This window comes from Macaca fascicularis, chromosome 13 (genome assembly GCF_037993035.2).
Source record: "Macaca fascicularis isolate 582-1 chromosome 13, T2T-MFA8v1.1".
Taxonomy (NCBI): Eukaryota; Metazoa; Chordata; class Mammalia; order Primates; family Cercopithecidae; genus Macaca; species Macaca fascicularis.
In genome coordinates, this window is record NC_088387.1 from 59,944,921 (window position 1) to 59,965,498 (window position 20,578).

General features: G+C 42.2%; 1 protein-coding gene across 8 annotated transcripts in view; it reads right to left on the reverse strand.

The window, feature by feature from the left end:
- The window catches only part of COMMD1 (copper metabolism domain containing 1), a 241,566-nt gene that overhangs the window by 156,916 nt on the left and 64,072 nt on the right, over nt 1-20,578 (reverse strand). Inside the window, exon 1 of one of the 8 annotated variants that reach the window (XM_074011687.1) lies at nt 4,788-4,949. The exons of 6 other annotated variants lie outside the window; for them this stretch is intronic. The gene's annotated coding sequence lies outside the window, so the exon portion shown is untranslated. Of the gene's footprint in view, nt 1-4,733; nt 4,950-20,578 lie in introns of those variants that run through there. One more of the 8 variants, XM_074011688.1, reaches the window with a different exon arrangement.

Genomic DNA, 20,578 nt, shown 5'->3' on the forward strand with positions numbered 1-20,578 from the left:
GAAGGTTGTGTTTGGTATCTAGGCCTAGCAGACAGATCATACTGTTAATCCAAATAGTCTCCTCTAATAAGTAACATATTTTATCAGAAATTGCCATCTTGAAATTACAAAATTAAAAAATTTTTCAGAAAAATTTTACATAAAATTTTATTTCCATGTTTATGCTTCCATATTAATAAAAACCTGATCACAGTAATTTCAAAATTTTTAATTATAACTCATCTGTAGCAAAATGAATAGCACCCAGCCACCTGCTATTCTAAATATCAACACAATATTTATGTAGATCTTAAACACTCTAAAGTCAACTAGTTAAAAACATAAAAGTCAGGTAACAAAGGGTACAGAAAAAGTGCTCAATCTCTCAAATCTCTCAATTCTTTTTTTTTTTTTTTTTTGAGACAGAGTCTCACTCTGTCACCTAGACTGGAGTGCAGTGGCGCAATCTCAGTTCACTGCAACCTCCGCCTCCCAGGTTTAAGCGATTCTCCTGCCTCGGCCTCCTGAGTAGCTGGGATTACAGGCCTGAGCCACCACGCCTGGCTAATTTTTGTATTTTTAGTAAAGACGGGGTTTCACCATGTTGGTCAGGCTGGTCTCAAGCTCCTGACCTTGTGATCTGCCCACCTCGGCCTCCCAAAGTGCCAGGATTACAGGCGTAAGCCACCACGCCCAACCTCAATTCTTTATCACAAACACAAAAATGAAAAATATAAGACCGGGGTGTAGTGGCTCATGCCTATAATCCCAGCACTTTGGGAGGCCGAGTGGCAAGGACTGCTTAAGCCCAGGCGTTTGAGACAAGCCTGCGCAACATGGCAAAACCACATCTCTACAAAAAATTAGCTAGGCATGCTGGTTGCATGCCTGTAGTCCCAGCTACTAGGGAGTATGAGATGGGAGGATTGCTAGAGCCCAAGAGGTCAAGACTGCAGTGAGCCATGATCAGGCCATTGCACTCCAGCCTAGGCAACAGAGCAAGACCTTGTCTCAAAAAAAAAAAAAAGAAAGAAAAGAAAAAGAAAAAGAGAAAAAAGAAAATATAGGGAAAAGAGATGAGAGAAAGAACAGAAAAGAGTAACCAATTATTGCAACATTTAAGTAAGATGATTGCTATGGCAGCTGAGAAGCAAGCAATTTCCACTGGATAACTATAGAAATAAAAAATGGGAAACACTAGCTATTTCCGACTGAAAGTAGGGAAACAGGTCAAAAATCTGTTGGATTTTGGAAAACAGGTTGGAAACTGAAGAAGAGATTGAAAATCAGCTTACTTGGCCCAACCACCATCCCAGTCTTCCACCTGTCTGTCACCCAGACTGGAGTGCAGTGGCGCAATCTCAGTTCACTGCAACCTCTGCCTCCCAGGTTTAAGCGATTCTCCTGCCTCGGCCTCCTGAGTAGCTGGGATTACAGGCCTGTAATCCCAGGGTGGAAGACTGTAGCTTTCCATTCTGGAGAGTGAAGCAGAGGGCTCTGGACTCAAGGATCTCAGGCACAACCGAGGGAAAGAGACTCATTCTGAAAACTGGTAGGTAAAGTGCAATTCTACATGCTGATGACAGGATGCCCAGGCCTCTTTTCTCCTTTGACTCTGCAATGCAATTCTGATACAAACTACCAAGACTCAGGCCTAACTTTACAAGTTAAGAGTATATCCCCCTAAAAGAAGATACCATTTCTGACACTAATCACAAGCTTGAGGGTTCCCAAGCCACCTTCACTTCTAAACAACTGGCCAGACTGGGAACGGTGGCTCACGCCTACAATCCTAGCACTTTGGGAGGCCAAGGCAGGTGGATCACCTGAGGTCAGGAGTTCAAGACCAGCCTAACCAATATGGTGAAACCCCATCTCTACTAAAAATACAAAAATTAGCCGGGCATGGTGGTGTGCACTACTCAGGAGGCTGAGACAGGAATATTGTTTGAACTGGGGCGACCCAGGTTGCAGTGAGCCGAGATGGTGCCATTGCACTCCAGCCTGGACAACAGAGACTCCATCTCAAAAAAACAAAACAAAACAAAAAACTGGCTATAAATTCAAGGGTTCACACTACCCTCTCAGGTTCAATAATTTGGTGGAACAACTCATAGAACTCAGGAAAGTCCTATACATACAAATATACGTGTGTGTGTGTGTGTGTGTGTGTGTATGTGTATATACATATATACTTTTTTTTTTTTGAGACAGGGTCTCACTTTGTCACCCAGGCTAGAGCTCAGTGGCGTGATCTCGGCTCACTGCAACCTCCGCCTCCTGGGTTCAAGTGATTCTCCTGCCTCAGCTTCCTGAGTAGCTGAGATTACAGATGCATGCCACCACGCCCTGCTAATTTTGTATTTTTAGTAGAGACAGGGTTTCACCATGTTGGCCAGGCTGGTCTTAAACTCCTGACCTCAAGTGATTCACCTGCCTTGGCCTCCCAAAGTGCTGGGATTACAGGCATGAGCCCCACGCCCAGCCCAATTATAGTTTTATTATAGCAAAAAGGACAAAAATCAGGACAAGTAAAAATAAGAGATACCTAGGGCAAGGTCTGGGAGGAGCCCAAATGTGAAGCTTCTGTGGCCTTTCCCTGTGGAGTCAGGATAAATCACCCAGCTGGCACACAGATGCAATAACAATATACACAGACTACTGTTCACCAGGGATTCAGGGGTTCCCACAGAGTTCTGTTCACCAGGGAAACTCACCCAAACTTCAGTGCCCAGAGATCTCATTGGGGCTGCATTACGTAGGTATGAATGACTGAATAACTGGTCACATGATTTAACTCAATCTCCAGCCACCCCTTGTCCTCCTCCCTGGAGGTCAGGGTGATATTGCATGGATGAAAGCCCCAATCCCTTAATCACAGTCTTTCTGGAGTTACCAATCACCATCCTGTGTCATTCATTAGCATAAACTATCTAGGGGCTCACTATCAGTCACCTGGTTGGCAAAAACTATCAAGTATGATCTGAGGGGCCTAGTGTCAATAATAAAGTCACTCCTATCACTGAAGAAATTCCAGGATTTAAAGCCTCTGTTCTAGGAACCAAAGCCAAAGGCCAACCACATTCTTTATAACACAACAGGCTCCAAGAACACTGGCAGCTGGACTTCCAAGCAGGAGTAGTGGAAAATTCCTCTCTGAGGAGCAATCTGACCAGGAAAATAAACTTAACAGATACTGACTGTAAGGTATATACCTCAGCATCATATGACTAAGTTCAGTAGGTCTTAAGCTATGCCCATACTCCCAAGGCCTCTAATCAACCTCTTAGTGTATCACTCTTTAATATAAATGACAGTAAAGAAGCACTATTTGAAGAAAACTCCAATGTGAAAGAGAACAAAATAATAGGGAAAAAAAATAGAAATTCACAGGAACAAACAATTCAGGGAGTTTTTTAAAATTCAAAATATGACCTATAATTAACATTATCAGAAATAAACAAGAGACCACCTACGTAACAAGTACCAACTCCCTACTTGTTTAAAGGAACATTAAAGACAAATGAGAAATTAATATCTGGAAATAAAACAGCAGAAATGAAAAATTAACACAGCAGGTTAGTTGAGAAAATTTCTAGAATGATAGCCAAAAAGGCAAAAAGATAAAAATAGAATAAATGAAAAAAAGGAAGAAAATTAAAGAAATCAAGCAAGAAGGCCCAACCATGAATAATACGAGTTTCAAAATTAGAATGGGGAAAAATATGGTGTGCAGGAAATTATTCAATAAATTATATAAAAAGGCCGGGCGCAATGGCTCAAGCCTGTAATCCCAGCACTTTGGGAGGCCGAGACGGGCGGATCACGAGGTCAGGAGATCGAGACCATCCCAACATGGGCTAACATGGTGAAACCCCGTCTCCACTAAAAAATACAAAAAAAAAACTAGCCGGGTGAGGTGGCGGGCGCCTGTAGTCCCAGCTACTCGGGAGGCTGAGGCAGGAGAATGGCGTGAACCCGGGAGGCGGAGCTTGCAGTGAGCTGAGATCCGGCCACTGCACTCCAGCCTGGGCGACAGAGCGAGACTCCGTCTCAAAAAAAATAAATAAATAAATAAATTATATAAAAAATTTCTCAGAATTGTGAGAAATGGGAAAGTTCTTCTTCAAAGATTATAAAAAGTCACAATGTCTTACTATAAGATTGCTATCCACTATTTGTGTGTGTGTGTGTGTGTGTGTATATATTCCAAATCAGTTGTCCTAGCTTGCTCTGGCATGCCTGGACAGAACTAGACAAGTCCCGGCCCATAGTGCATGCCATTCCTTATTTGGAGATGCTTCATTAACTATCCCTGGGCAACTTCCTTTTCTTTCTTTGTTCTGTTCCCCTTGCCCAATTAAAAAAGTTTTAAACTAATAGCCAATCGAGTAAAGTGTAAAATGTGAGGTCCTATTCCAGCCAGTGGAAACTGGACACAGCAGTAGGGTTGATGTGTCAGGTTATAAATAACTCTGTCTCCTTTGTTCGGCGTGCTGTCATGGCTGCACAGCTATTGAGTAGCATCCTTTCTGAAGAAAGTAAAGCTCACTTTGCTGAGATCATTTGTTCCCACGTTAATTCCTTTTTTTTTTTTTTTTTTTTTTTGCGACACCAAAAACTTCATTCCCAACAATTTGGCGCGCCAACATGGGGCTACCATTCCCCTCTAGGGCAGTATCTTGCCCTCCCTCATGAGGAGGCGCCCCGCTGCCCTTTGCAGCAGCCCTGGAGAGAAAAGAGCCAGGACTCACCTGGTGCAAGCAATCTATCTGGACTCTCAGCAACGCCAAAAAGGGGTAGCTTACCAACTCGTGGATATCAGGGGCCTCAAACAGGTAACCTCACACGCGAGCCAAGGTAGGAAACGTTGCAAAGGGCGACAAACTACTTCCTTGGTGGTCTACTTCTGGTGGAGGGGCTGAACGAGTGCAAAGAACCTCCAGAAGCGAAAGGCACGGGAGGAAGGTTACCTCTGGCGGGGGAAGGAAAGGAATTGCAGAGCAATTAGGGTCTAAGGTCAAATGGCTTGGGAAAATAGGATAGCCCTAGACATGATGTTAGCTAAAAAGGGAGGTGTTTTGTGTAATGATTAAAACCCAATGCTGTACATTTATTCCAAATAACACTGCCCCCAATGGGAGCAAGCTCTACAAGGACTTAATGCCCTATCAAATGAATTAGCTAAAAATTCTGGCATTAGTAACCCCATTTCAAACTGGTGAAAGAGTTAGTATGGCAGATGAAAGGAAACTATCACTTCAATTCTCACCTCCTTACCAACTGTATTAAGTATACTCCTTCTTGTTGGTGTATTATACCTTGTACTCGAAGGCTAGTGCAGAAACTCATCCGTACTACCCTTGCTCATCTATCCCCAACTCCTCCCCGACCGTATTCAGAAAGACTGCTCCTTCTAGAGGATCAGGCCAAACAACAAAGTCAAAACACGCTAAACAAATTTGAAGAGGAAGTATAAAATAAAAAGAGAGGGGATTGTGAGAAATGGAAAAGTTCTTCTTCAAAGATTATAAAAAGTCACAATTTCTTACTATAAGATTACTATCCACTATTAGTGTGTGTTTATATATACATACACATACACACACATGCGCGCACATGCACGCACACACACACACACACACACACACACACTCCAAATCGGCCGTCCTAGCTTACTCTGGCATGCCTGGACAGAACTAGACAAGTCCCAGCCAGATAGATGCCTCCTTAACTATCCCTGGGCAACTTCCTTTTCTTTCTTTGTTCTGTTACCCTTACCCAATTAAAAAAGTTTTAAACTAATAGCCAATCGGGTAAAGTGTAAAATGTGATGTCCTATTCCAGCCAATGGAAACTGGACATAGCAGTAGGGTAGACATGTCAGGTTATAAATAACTCTGTCTCCTTTGGTGTGCTCTCATGGCTGGACAGCTTCGAGTAGCACCCTTTCTGCAGAAAGTAAAGCTCACCTTGCTAAGAGATCATTTGTTCCAACATTAATTCTTTTTTTTGCAACACCAAAAACTTCATTCCCAACAGAATTAAAGGACATGAGTTTCCAGATTCAAACTATGAGATTATGGGTATGATGTCACAGCCATGAAGAAATTAGCCAGTTCAGTAAGAGCTTTTATGAACAAGATGTGTATCTTTGGAAAAGTTGCTTATTTTTCTGTCTCAGTTTACTTATCTGTAAAATGGGGAAATAACTAGCTAGTAGTCTTATAAAAATTAAATAAAATTACATCTATAAAATGCCTACCCTAAGTTTAAAACTAACTAGGGTTTCAATAGATATTAATTGCCTCCCCTTTTATTCCTGTTACTTATGTATTATTTCCTAAAAATAATCTTTTTACAGTATTCATAGTTACATATACTATTAAGGTTTCCATTGAACATGGACCTTCCTTTGCTTGTCCTAGCATTATTTCCTTTCCTGAGAATCTTTACAAGTTACCGAAAAAAAATGCTAATATTATTTTTATATAAGACATCAAGATTTCCATGCATACATACACAAATGATATGAAAAGACAATTCACAAGAGAGAATGTACAAATAATAAACATGTGGTGAAACAATCATAAACAGTAATAAAACAAAAGGAGATGTAAACACTCAAGTCACCAAGTCACCATTTATAACTAAATGAGCAAAAATAAACAAACAATGCTAACCAAGAGCAGTAAAACTAGTACAATGAGTTAAGTATAAAGTGAAAAATCTGCATGGAAAGCAACATTACAAAGTAAAATCAGTGTTCATAGCCTTTAATCTAATAACCCCACTTCTGAGAAAAGGCCCCATTAAAAAACTCAACAGACACAAAAACTGTGTACAAAAGCACTAACTGAAGTATTATCTACAAGAAAGTCTAGAAACAATTCAACTGTGTTCTAAACAATATGGTATGGCAATATAATATTAAAGTCATCATAAATAAATACTATGAAAAAAGTTTTTCTCTAAAAAAATTATTAAAACTATAGAAACATAAATTTCTGAAACCATTTATGATCTAACACATTCTGACAGCAGCATAATGAAAATAAGGTCTGTTCCCAGAAAATCTATGATAGAATTGTCTATATGTGAGTATGAAAATCAGAAAATTCATACATTATGACTGTGTACTAAATAAAAATAAACATATGTGGCCGGGCAAGGTAGCTCACATCTGTATTCCCAGCACTTTGGGAGGCCAAGGTGTGTGGCTCATTTGCGGTCAGGAGTTCGAGACCAGCCTGACCAATATGGTGAAACTTTGTCTCTACTAAAAATACAAAAATTAGCTGGATGGTAGTGGCGTGGATCCCAGTTACTTGGGAGGCTGAGGCAGGAGAATCGCTTGAGCCTGGGAGGCAGAGGTTGCAGTGAGCCAAGATCACACCCCTGCACTCCAGTCTGGGTGATGGAGTGACTCTGTTTCAAAAAATAAAAAAAAACAGGGACAGGGTGTGGTGCTCATGCCTGTAATCCCAGCACTTTGGGAGGCCGAGGTGTGTGGATCACGAGGTCAGGAGTTCAAGACCAGCCTGGCCAAGATGGTGAAACCCTGTCTCTACTAAAAATACAAAAATTAGCCGGGCGCAGTGGCAGAAGCCTGTAATCTCAACTACTCCAGAGGCTGAGGCAGGAGAATCACTTGACCCAGGAAGTGGAGGTTGCATTGAGCTGAGATCGTGCCACTGCACTCTAGCCTGGGTGACAAAGCAAGACTCCATCTCAAAAAACAAAAAATAATAAAATAACATAGGTATTAACAAAGACTAGAAAAAAATTGTTAAAATGAAAATTATTTTGGTAGGAAAATTGAATTCTGGGTATCTAATCTTTCGCCAAAATGGTCATAAATGTTTTTGTTATAGGTCTGCATGCTTCCAATATAGTATAAGCCAGTCTTCATGATTTTCAGCAATTTAATTTTGTTGCTACTCAGTTGACGTAGGGCATTGTGCACACGTGTGTATATGTATGTGAGTGGCTTTTCCATGGAAAAGAAAGCAAGGTATCCTCATTGCTCCAAAAGGCTTAAAGAAACAAAAACAAACAAACAAATACAGAAAAATGTGTTCTGTACAAGCAGTAGTGATGAGGGGAAAAAGATTCGGATTTTAGATGCCCTCACAGCTTCATCAAAGCAACCAACAGTAACTTCCAAAGTGGCTAGAAAAGCTTGCATCTACCAATGCACCTGAGGGTGCTCTCAATAGCAAACACCCACTGGTCTGCATTTGCTTTGTTCAAATTTTTCCAAGCATTTGAAAACACAATATAGGCCGGGCGCAATGGCTCACAACTGTAATCCCAGCACTTTGGGAAGCCGAGGCGGGTGATCACCTGAACTCGGGAGTTCGAGACCAGCCTGACCAACATGGAGAAACCCCATCTCTACTAAAATACAAAAATTAGCCAGGCATGATGGTGCACGCCTGTAATCCCAGCTACTCGGGAGGCTGAGGCAGGAGAATTGCTTGAATCCAGGAGGCAGATGTTGTGGTGAGCCGAGATCGCACCATTACACTCCAGCCTGGGCAACAAGAGCAAAACTTCATCTCAAAAAAAAAAGAAAGAAAACACAATACAGAGAACGCGGTTTGTGGACACAAAGAGGGAAACAACACATGCTGGGGCCTATCAGATGGTAGAGAGTGGGAGGAGGAAGAGGATCGGGAAAAATAACTAAAGGGTACTAGGCTTAATACCTGGGTGACGAAATAATCTGTACAACAAACCCCCATGACACAAGTTTACCTATGTAACAAATCTTCATATGTACCCCTGAACTTAAAATAAGAATTATTTCATCTGTTTTCAAATGCAGCTAATAATGCTCATCTTAAATGACAGTCACAAGATTCAAATGACAAAATATTCTAAAGCATGCAATAGTACTAAGCACTCTGTAGGCACTCAAGAAACATTTTTTTTCTCCTTTCCCTCACTTAGGGTTATTCTATGTGCTTTTCCAAGGGCAAATAATGCTTTGCAAATCTTTATTTATAACTCTTAACAGGAATGAAGAAAAGAGTTTGGATTATTAGAGAATGGATTTAATAATAAACTCAAATTCCTAAAATAGAAAGAATAGTTTGCTTGTGTTTTTATGTCAAAGAAACTCAGTAAAACACTGGCAGATGGCATGCCCTTTTCCTTTCTTTATAAGTTTCCTCTTGTTGGTTTGTCTTTGTTTTATGACAAAGATTTTATAGACTATTGTTACATCATTTTTTTTATTTTTTTTTATTTTTTTCTTTTTTTTAATTTTTTTTATACATAATTTTTTTTTTAATGAAAAAAAGGAGACAAAATCTCAGCTAACATTAATTTCTGCAGATTCCAACTTAACCAGCAATGGGGTCAATCCAAAAACTGAACTAAGCATCTTAGGCAAAAAACAGAAAACCACAGTCACAAAAAAGACTGAAAATTCTATCCTTATAAAGAAAAGATAGGACTTTACTCAAATTAGATGGCAATATTTTAGTTATAAAGCTATATAGTTTCGTGGAGTTGATGGGGTACAGGAAGTGCTACCCCAAAATATGTCATCTAGGCATTTTGGAAAACAGAAGCAGAAAGACCACTCTCACAAATCACGCCCAAAGTCTCCAACGAAGCAGGTCATAAAACCTACACCTGTAATCCCTGCTACTCCGAAGGCTCAGGTGAGCTTTAAACACCCCACTGCACTCTTGGGCAACAAGCGAGACTACAGCTCTTAAAAAAATTTTACACACACATACACTCATACACACACATACATCCATATTCCTTCAGGTAAAAGTATGCACTTTCTTGCCGGGCGTGGCGGCTCACGCCTGTAACCCCAGCACTTTGGGAGGCCGAGGCGGGCAGATCATGAGATCAGGAGTTCAAGACCATCCTGGCCAACATGGTGAAAACCCATCTCTACTAAAACACAAAAAATTAGCTGGGCATGGTGGCAAGCATCTGTGGTCCCAGCTACTCGGGAGGCTGAGGCAGGGGAATTGCTTGAACCCGGGAGGCGAAGGTAGCAGTGACTTGAGATCGCGCCACTGCACACCAGCTTGGTGACAGAGCAAGACAGTATCTCAAAGAAACAAAACAAAAAAAAAGTATGTACCTTCTTTCAAGTAAAAGTTACATGGGGCCGGGCACAGTGGCTCACGCCTATAATCCCAGCACTTTGGGAGGCCAAGGCGACAGATCACAAGGTCAGGAGTTCAAGACCAGCCTGGCCAACATGGTGAAACCCCGTCTCTACCAAAAATACAAAAAACTAGCGAGGCGTGGTGGTGCACACCTGAAATCCCAGCTACTTGTGAGGCTGAGGCAGGAGAATTGCTTGTACCTGGGAGGCAGAGGTTGCAGTGAGCCAAGATCGCGCCACTGCACTCCAGCCTGGGCAACAGAGTGAGACTCCATCTCAAAAAAAAAAAAAAAAAAAAATCACAAGGAATTTTGAGGTGCTAATATTTAATGCCTCTGAACAATTATTTTATCTACTATACGTGATAGTATAACCAAGTTGTCTGATACAGATCTGTGGAATGGAATTCACAGTCAAGAAATAACCAACCCATTTTCAAAAAGCTGATAAGGCAATTCAATGGGCGAATGAATAGTCTCTTGGACAAATGGGACTGGGACAACTGTGTACCAACATTCGAAGAATATAAATTAGACCTTGTTTCTCAACTTTTCATTGTTGCAACCCTAAGGAATCTTTCTAGACATTTTTAACCTAATTGTGCCTTCCCTCATGAAACGGTAATACCACAGATAAACTGTGTATCTGTTTATGTGCTAGATATACCCAGGCTTTATATGTAAAAACAGTAATATTCTTTCATTCCCTAAGAACCAGGCCAGGCACGGTGGCTGACACCTGTAATCCCAGCACTTTGGGAGGCCAAGGCGGGTGGATCACCTTAAGTCAGGAGTTGGAGAACAGCCTAGCCCACACGGTGAAACCCTGTCTTTACTAAAAATACAAAAAATTAGCCGGGCGTGGTGGCGGGCACCTGTAATCCCAGCTACTCAGGTAGCTGAGGCAGGAGAGTCACTTGAACCCGGGAGGCGGAGGTTGCAGTAAGCTGAGGTCGTGCCATCACACTCCAACCTGGGCGACAAGAGCAAAACTCCGTCTCAAAAAAGAAAAAAAAAAAAAATCAATTCTTGTCCCTGTTGAGAATGCATGAAAATTGTAACTCACACACATACAAACTCAAAATGAATCAAAGACAAAAAGTAAAAGCTAAAATTATAAAGCTTATAGAAAAAAAACCAAAGAGAACTCTTTGAAAGCTTTGGTTAGCAAAGAATTCTTAGATACAACACCAAAAGCACAACCAATAAAATGACAAACTGATAAACTGTACTTCATCAAAACTGAAAATTTATGCAGTTCAAAAGAAAAGATGAAGTTAAAAAATGAAAAAAGCCAGGTACAGTTGCACATGCCTGTAGTCCCAGCTACTAGGTACTAGGGAGGCTGGGGTGGGAGGATCACTAGAGAGAGAGAGAGGAATGGGAAAGAAGAGAGGGAGTGAGGGGAGGGGCAGGGTTGGAAGGGATGGGAGGAAGGAGAAGGAAGGGAGGGATGGAAAGAGGACGGGTGGGAAGGGGAGGTGTGGGAAGGGGAGGTATGGGAGGGAGAGGAAAAGAGAAGGGAGGGAGGGGAGGAAAGGGGAGGGAGGGAGAAAGGAAGGAAGGTAAGGAGGGAAAGGAAGGAAGAAAGACAAGACAAGCCTCAGATAGGGAGAAAATATTTGTAAATTATGTATCAATCTGATAAAAGACTAATATCCAGAATGTATTTTCTTAAAAAGCTTTAATATAGCCAGGCGTGGTGGTGCATGCCTAATATCCCAGCTACTCAGGAGGCTAAGACAGGAGGATCCCCTGAACCCAGGGAGGTTGAGGCTGCAGTGATCCATGATTGCACCACTGCATTCCAACCTGGGCAACAGAGTGAGACCCTGTCTCAAAAAAATAAATAAATAAAAATATAACTCTAATAACAATGCAAATGACCCTAATTTTAAATAGGCAAAACATTTACTTTTTATTTTTTATCTTTTGTAGATAGGAGTCTCACTATGTTGCCCAGACTGGTTGAGAACTCCTGGCAATCCTCAACCTCAACTCTAGTAATCCTCCTGCCTCAGCCTTCCAAAGTGCTGGAATTACAGACATGAGCCACTACGCCCAGCAACAAAACATTTAAATAGACATTTCACTAAAGAAATATGGGAATAATTAATAAGCACATAAACAGAACTCGGTCATTGGAGATGTGGAAATAAGTAATTTAAAATCTCAGCTGCTAGGCCGGGCGCGGTGGCTCAAGCCTGTAATCCCAGCACTTTGGGAGGCCAAGATGCGCAGATCACGAGGTCAGGAGATCGAGACCATCCTGGCTAACATGGTGAAACCCCGTCTCTACTAAAAATACAAAAAACTAGCCGGGCGAGGTGGTGGGCGCCTGTAGTCCCAGCTGCTCGGGAGTCTGAGGCAGGAGAATGGCGTAAACCCGGGAGGCGGAGCTTGCAGTGAGCTGAGATCCGGCCACTGCACTCCAGCCTGGGCGACAGAGCGAGACTCCGTCTCAAAAATAAAATAAAATAAAATAAAAATAAAATAAAATCTCAGCTGCTGGAACGCCAAATTATTTTGAGCCTTAAAGTCAATAGGGCTTAAGTCACATGACAAGTAGCTATAACCGAGGCAGCTGCAAACCTGTTTCTTTGATTATACTATCCTTTATCTTTACCTACAGTTTATAAAATGTTGCAAATGACTAAAAGATACCAAGGAAGACTCCTCTCTTCACTGTGGATCTTCATTATAGATTAACTTCCCTCTTAACCTTCTCACACAAAGAATTCATGACTATCACACTAAGAGAGAATGTTAAATACATTATTTTAAATTGGAAGGAAAATGAAAACCAGCTATAAAGAAAACAAAACAAGCCATGGGAGGGAAAAATGCAAAATGTAACTAATTAAACTGCTATAACTCATAAACCAGCCTTGTATAGAAAATGCTATACTCCTACCAAACTTCTTTGTTTTCTGCCTATATAAGCAAAAACTTACTTCAGAGCACTAACTCCATTTCTCTGGAGTCTCCCGGACAGCCATTCCCAGCTTTTCACTTGAATAAACTCTTTTTATTTTGAGACAGAGTCTCACTCTGTCGCCCAGAGTAGAGTACAGTGGCACAATATCGGCTCACTGCAACCGCTGTCTCCCAGGTTCAAGTGATTCTCCTGCCTCAGCCTCCGAGGTAGTTGGGATTACAGGTGCCTGCCACTATGCCCAGCTAATTTTTTGTATTTTTAGTAGAGACAGGGTTTCACCATGTTGGCCAGGCTGGTCTCGAACTCCTGACCTTGTTATTCACCCACCTTCGCCTCCCAAAGAGCTGGGATTACAGGTGTTAGCCACCGCACCTGGCCTAAATAAACTCTTTAAAGTGGATTTTGATTATTTCAGGTTGCTAGAGAAATGCAAATAAAAACTATAACAATACAGCTACTATGTAACCCATAAAAATTAAAAATAAAAAATTATTTTAAAACTATGAGGTACTACTGCACATCTATTAGAATTATTGAATGGTTTGTGTGTATAGATAGTATGTATATGTATTTTCCTACCTCCAAATGGTATTAACCAATTAATAAGAGCTCTATTCTAAATGGCTCAAAGAAAAATAAATGCAGCCGGGCACAGTGGCTCACACCTGTAATCCTAGCACTTTGGGAGGCTGAAGTGGGCGGATTGCCTGAGCTCAGGAGTTCGAGACCGAGCCTGGGGAACGTGGTGAAACTCCACCTCTACTAAAATACAAAAGAAATTATCCGGTGTAGCAGTGTATGCCTGCAGTCCCAGCTACTCGTGAGGCTGAGGCAGGAGTATTGCTTGAACCTGGGAGGTGGAGGTTGCAGTGAGCCGAGATTAGAGCAAGACTCAGTCTCTAAAAAAAAAAAAAAAAAGAAAAAGAAATGCTTACATAAATTAAATAATCCTAAAACGCTCTCAGAAACATAAAAACTAGGCTGGGTATGGTGGCTCACACCTGTAATCCCAGCACGTTGGGAGGCCAAGGCTGGTGGATCACCTGAGGTCAGGAGTTCGAGATCAGCCTAGTCCACATGGTGAAACCCTGTCTCCACCAAAAATACAAAAATTAGCCGGGCATGGTGGCACGACCCTGTAATCCCAGCTACTCAGGAGGCTGAGGCAGGAGAATTACTTAAACTCAGGAGGTTTCAGTGAGCTGAGATCATGCCACTGCACTCCAGCCTAGGCAACACAGTAAGACTCCATCTCAAAAAAAAGAAACTAACCCCAGTGTTTTGCAAGTGTTGGCAAGGATCTCAAATAACTGAAACTTTTATGAACTATTGCTAGGAACGCAAAATGGTGCAGTTATCACCATCACTCCTGCAGTTTATCAGTTTCTTTAAAAGTTGAACATACACTTTCCATATGTTCAACCATTTCACTCCTAGGTATTTACCTAAGAAAAATGAAAGCACACAGGGGAACTGAAGTTATCACTTAAATCAATCTCTCCAAAGGCTAGGTAGAGTTTTTATGGAAAATTTGGTGGGCAGGGGGCTAGAGAATGAGTGCTGCTGACTGGTTAGGGATGAAATCATAGATTTATGGAAAACGTTCCTTGTGGGCTGAGTCTGCCTCTGGGTGGGGCCACAAGACCAGCTGAGTCAAGAGTCATGGTTCTGGGTGGGGGGTCAGTTGGTAGCTGGAAAGTTTGAAAAAATCTCAAAAGACCAATCCATAGGTTCTACATTAGTGATGTTATCTACAGGAGCACTTGGGAAAGTCAAAAATCCTGTTGCCTCTGGCCACAGGACTCCTGAGCAGTAAAGGATTATAAAAACTGTGCCTATATTTTAGCAGAATTGAGACCCCTCCCATAATCCTAATCTTGTGGCCTTTCATTAGTCTGACAAAAATGGTTTTTGGTCCCTGAGCAAGGAAGGGGTTAAGTTTAGGAAAGGAATATTATCCTTGCTTTCAAGTTAAACTATAAACTAAATTCTTCCCATGGTAAGCTTGGCCTATACCTAGGAATGAGCAAAGACAGCTTTGAGGTTAGAACCAAGACACAGTCAGCCATGTCAAACTTCTTTTACTGTCACAATTTTGCCACGGCAGTTTCACAAATAGTCATATAAGCCTTATTAGATCATACAATGGACTAATGCTCAGCAAGAAAAAGGAATGAACTATTGATAGAAGAAACATGAATGAATATCAAGAATAATTATGCTGAGTGAAGGTAGCTAGACCAAAAAAGAATTTTGTACCATTGGCCGGGCGCGGTGGCTCAAGCCTGTAATCCCAGCACTTTGGGAGGCCGAGACGGGCGGATCACGAGGTCAGGAGTTCGAGACCATCCTGGCTAACACGGTGAAACCCCATCTCTACTAAAAAATACAAAAAACTAGCCGGGCGAGGTGGCGCGCACCTGTAGTCCTGGCTACTCAGGAGGCTGAGGCAGGAGAATGGCGTAAAAACCCGGGAGGCAGAGCTTGCAGTGAGCTGAGATCCGGCCACTGCACTCCAGCCTGGGCGACACAGCGAGACTCTGTCTCAAAAAAAAAAAAAAAAAAAAAAAAAAAAAAAAAGAATTTTGTACGATTTCATTTATAAAAAACTGTAGAATAAGTAAACAAATCTATAGTGACAAAAAGATCACTGGTTTCCTGACAGGGATGGTTTTGGGAGAAGCAGAAGGAGAAATTTTTAAAGGGACACTGGAGAAATTTCCAGTAGTGATAGACATGTTTGCTATCATGTTAATAGTTTTGTGGGTACATTCATATGTCCCTTTATCAAATTATATGCTTTAAATATGTACAGTTTAGGCCGGGCACGGTGGCTCAAGCCTGTAATCCCAGCACTTTGGGAGGCCGAGACGGGTGGATTACGAGGTCAGGAGATCGAGACCATCATGGCTAACACGGTGAAACCCCGTCTCTACTAAAAAATACAAAAAACTAGCCGGGCGAGGTGGCGGGTACCTGTAGTCCCAGCTATTCCGGAGGCTGAGGCAGGAGAACAGTGTGAACCCAGGAGGCGGAGCTTGCAGTGAGCTGAGATCCGGCCACTGCACTCCAGCCTGGGCGACAGGGCCAGACTCCATCTCAAAAAAAAAAAATGTACAGTTTACTGTATCCCCATTATACAGCAATAAAGCTGTTAAAATAATGAAAGTTCCAGGTAAGAGTTTTAATATATTTTAGAAAGATTTCAATATTAGGAGACCTACTTAGATCCACAGAGTTGGAATAAAGATTATTATTATTTTTTTTTTTTTTTTTTTTTTTTTGAGACGGAGTCTCTGCCGCCCGGGCTGGAGTGCAGTGGCCGGATCTCAGCTCACTGCAAGCTCCGCCTCCCGGGTTCACGCCATTCTCCTGCCTCAGCCTCCCGAGTAGCTGGGACTACAGGCGCCCGCCACCTTGCCCGGCTAGTTTTTTGTGTTTTTTAGTAGAGACGGGGTTTCACCGTGTTAGCCAGGATGGTCTCGATCTCCTGACCTCGTGATCCGCCCATCTCGGCCTCCCAAAGTGCTGGGATTACAGGCTTGAGCCACCGCGCCCGGCCTGGAATAAAGATTATTTTAAAATAAAAGTAATTTGAACTGAAGATGCAGAAAGTTTTTTTTTTTTTTTTTTTTTTGAGACAGAGTCTGTGGCGCAATGTCGGCTCACTGCAATCTCCATCTCCCAGGTTCAAGTGATTCTTGTACCTCAGCATCCCAAGTAGCTAGGACTACAGGCACGCGCCACCATGCCTAATTTTTGTATTTTTAGTAGAGACAAAGTTTTGCCACATTTGCTAGGCTGGTCTTGAACTCCTGGCCTCAACCTGTCTACCCGCCTCCACCTCCCGAAGTGCTGGGATTACAGGGGTAAGCCACTGTGCCCAGCCGCAGAAAGAAATACTACCTGAACTTCCCTTATCCAAATTCCCTCTGGAAAATCCAGCTGTCATTAACCCTCTCTCCATGGGAGTTTCCTGGAATTCAGCTGCCATAGAGACAGTCTGCCCATTGCCATTGGCAGCAAAAAGGCCAACAGAACCATCTACACCTTCCGATTGAAGCCCTAAATCCCTCTCCTCCATTTTAAGTTGGTAAACAGTAGTTCCTCCTTATCTGCAGTTTTGCTTTCCCTGATTTCAGTTTCCTATGGTCAGTGAAGAACTGAAAATATTAATTGGAAAATTCCAGAAAGAATTCATAAGTTTTAAATTGTGTGCCAATCTGAGTAGTGTGATGAAGTCTTGCACCCTCCCACTCCTTCCTGACCTGGACATGAATCCTCCCTTTGTTCTGGGTACCCACGCTGTATATGCTACCCAAGGTCACTTAGTAGTCTTCTCAGTTATCAGGTCAATTATTTCAGTGTCACAGTGCCTGTGTTAAAGTAACCTTTGTTTTACTTAGTAATGTTCCCAAAGCACAAGAATAGTGATGCTGGCAACTTGGATATGCCAAAGAGAAGCCATAAAGTGCTTCCTTTAAGTGAAAAAGTGACCTTAGCGTTCCTTGGCCAGGGTTCAGTACTATCAGTGGTTTTGGTCATCCACTGGGCTCTTGGAACATAGGGGAATCCCCTATTAATCCACAGGGGATTGGGGGAACTACTGTATAAACCTTTTATCTGATCATTGAGTGAATTACTCATCACTGAGCACTCCCATGAAACACATAAATAAACTTGTCTTTTCTCCTATAAACCTGCCTATTATCAGATAACGTGCAGGTCCCCAACAACTAAACCCAAATTGGAGGAGGGAAAGTTTTCCTCCCAACAGATTTGTCAATGAGGTTGGGATGGTTGGGATTCTCTGCTTGTTCTGAAAACTGCAACTGACATCCCAGGACCTATGACCCAGCCAGTGAAAATAAACATTTTACCTGTCAGACCCTAGATCTCTGGGTCCAGCTGAGCAAGGATGTTAAGAGGCTCTGCTTTCCTTTTCTAAAAGGGATTTTCCAAAATTTAGATTTACAGAAGAAAACACTTTAGGAACTAGTTCTTTAGGTACCGTCACACTTGGTTCAAGTACTCTTATAATAGATCCTTTCCTTCTCAGGGATAGCGACAGTGTCCTGTTTGTTTCATTTTGTGTCCTGAGACCTTGGCTTGGATCCAGTGACTGCATTCTGTTATTGGTTTTCTACCCGTCAGTGGGTCTATGTCTGCAGGCAAGCAGCCAGTGGCCTGGGGGCCTGAGATATTTTCCTATGGACCATGCCAGCTCTCAAGGGAGTCTGTCTAAATAAAAGATCTCAGTCCATAAGGGCCTGCGTCATCTCTTTCCTTGCTGCCTTGCTAGTACTAGGAAATCCCATTTCAGCATCACCTACCCAGTGTCAAAAGTATCTCACTTTTGTTGGAGGCCACAGACACAGGTTTTCACAAACACCATTCTTTTTTTTTCTTTTAACTGAATCTGCCTTGATCTGGAATTGACAAACACTATTCTTATTTCCTGCAGCGAAAAAGATTTTTACTTCTTCTCTCTTTGGATATCTTTGGGAATGACTTCGGATCAGGGGCTCCATCTTCTGCACACTTTTTGGGAACACCTATTGCATCCATGGGTAAGCCATAAAAAGGCTTATAATTTCAGTCACATTTTGAATGACTGTGCTCTCTGAAGCTAGGTTAGAATCTAAGGCTTCTTTGTTTGGAAGGAACTCATTGTGCTGGAACTCTTCTTCCCAGTTTTGGTTTTGAGCCTCTCTGTACTCGTCTCAGGCTAGTTCTCCCTGGGCTCTTTGTTTTAAGGCTTCTCTGTTCTCTTCACTTTATCCTGCTCTTCTCATGGGAACTTCTCAGTCAACTGAAACCCCCTTTCTTGTCAAAAGCCTGCTGGCTATATGCTCTGCCACTGCAGCCCTAGCTCTTTCCCTTCCTTTCTTGTTGGCATAACTTTACTAAGCATAATTTAGAACTTCAATGGCTTCATTTTTAAAATTCTGCTTTAAGAGACAGGGTCTCGCTATGCTGCCTAGGCTGGTCTCGAACTTCTGGGTTTGGACTCAAATGATCCTCCTGCCTCCACATCCTGAGTAACTTATTTTATTTATTTATTTATTTTAACTTATTTATAGTAACTTTATTTATAGGGCTTACTCATAAAATAAGTTAATGTATTTATTAGATGTTTAAGATCATAAATGTACAGATGTGATTTTAATCAAATTGAGTCTGTTCTGACAAACTATTTCAACAATAATTGTGTTTCATAAGTCTTTTTTTTTTTTTTTTTTTTTTTTTTTTGAGACGGAGTCTCACTCTGTCGCCCAGGCTGGAGTGAAGTGGTGCGATCTCGGCTCACTGCAAGCTCCGCCTCCCGGGTTCACGCCATTCTCCTGCCTCAGCCTCCCGAGTAGCTGGGACTACAGGCGCCCACAACCGCGCCCGGCTAATTTTTTGTATTTTTAGTAGAGACGGGGTTTCACCATGGTCTCGATCTCCTGACCTTGTGATCCGCCCGCCTCGACCTCCCAAAGTGCTGGGATTACAGGCGTGAGCCACCGCGCCCGGCGAACTTCAATGGCTTCATTTTTAAAATTCTGCTTTAAGAGACAGGGTCTCGCTATGCTGCCTAGGCTGGTCTTGAACTTCTGGGTTTGGACTCAAATGATCCTCCTGCCTCCACATCCTGAGTAACTTATTTTATTTATTTATTTATTTTAACTTATTTTATTTTATTTATTTATTTATAGTAACTTTATTTATTGGGCTTACTCATAAGTTAATATATTTATTAGATGTTTAAGATCATAAATGTACAGATGTGATTTTAATCAAATTGAGTCTGTTCTGACAAACTATTTCAACAATAATTGTGTTTCTTTTTTTTTTTTTTTTTTTTTTTTGAGACGGAGTCTCGCTCTGTCGCCCAGCCTGGAGTGCAGTGGCGCGATCTCGGCTCACTGCAAGCTCCGCCTCCCGGGTTCACGCCATTCTCCTGCCTCAGCCTCCCGAGTAGCTGGGACTACAGGCGCCCACAACCGCGCCCAGCTAATTTTTTGTATTTTTAGTAGAGACGGGGTTTCACCATGGTCTCGATCTCCTGACCTTGTGATCCGCCCGCCTCGGCCTCCCAAAGTGCTGGGATTACAGGCGTGAGCCACCGCGCCCGGCTAATAATTGTGTTTCATAAGTCTTAAAAGTAGAAATAAGATGAGCCCTGGTGCGTGCCTATAAGCCCAGCTACCTCAGGAGGCTGAGGCGGGAGGAATGCCTGAGCCCAGGAATTTTGAGAACAGCCTGGGCAACATACAGCACTCCATCTCCAAAAAAAAAAAAAAAGTACAAAAAAAAATTTTTTTTGTTTGTTTGCTGTTTTTTGAGACAAAGTCTCACTCTGTCGCCCATGCTAGAGTGCAGTGGCACCATCTTGGCTCATTGCGACCTCTGCCTCCTGCGTTCAAGCAATTCTACTGCCTCAGCCTCCTGAGTAGCTGGGATTACAAGCGCCCGCCACCACACCCGGCTAATTTTTGAATTTTTAGTAGAGACGGGGTTTCACCATGTTGGCCA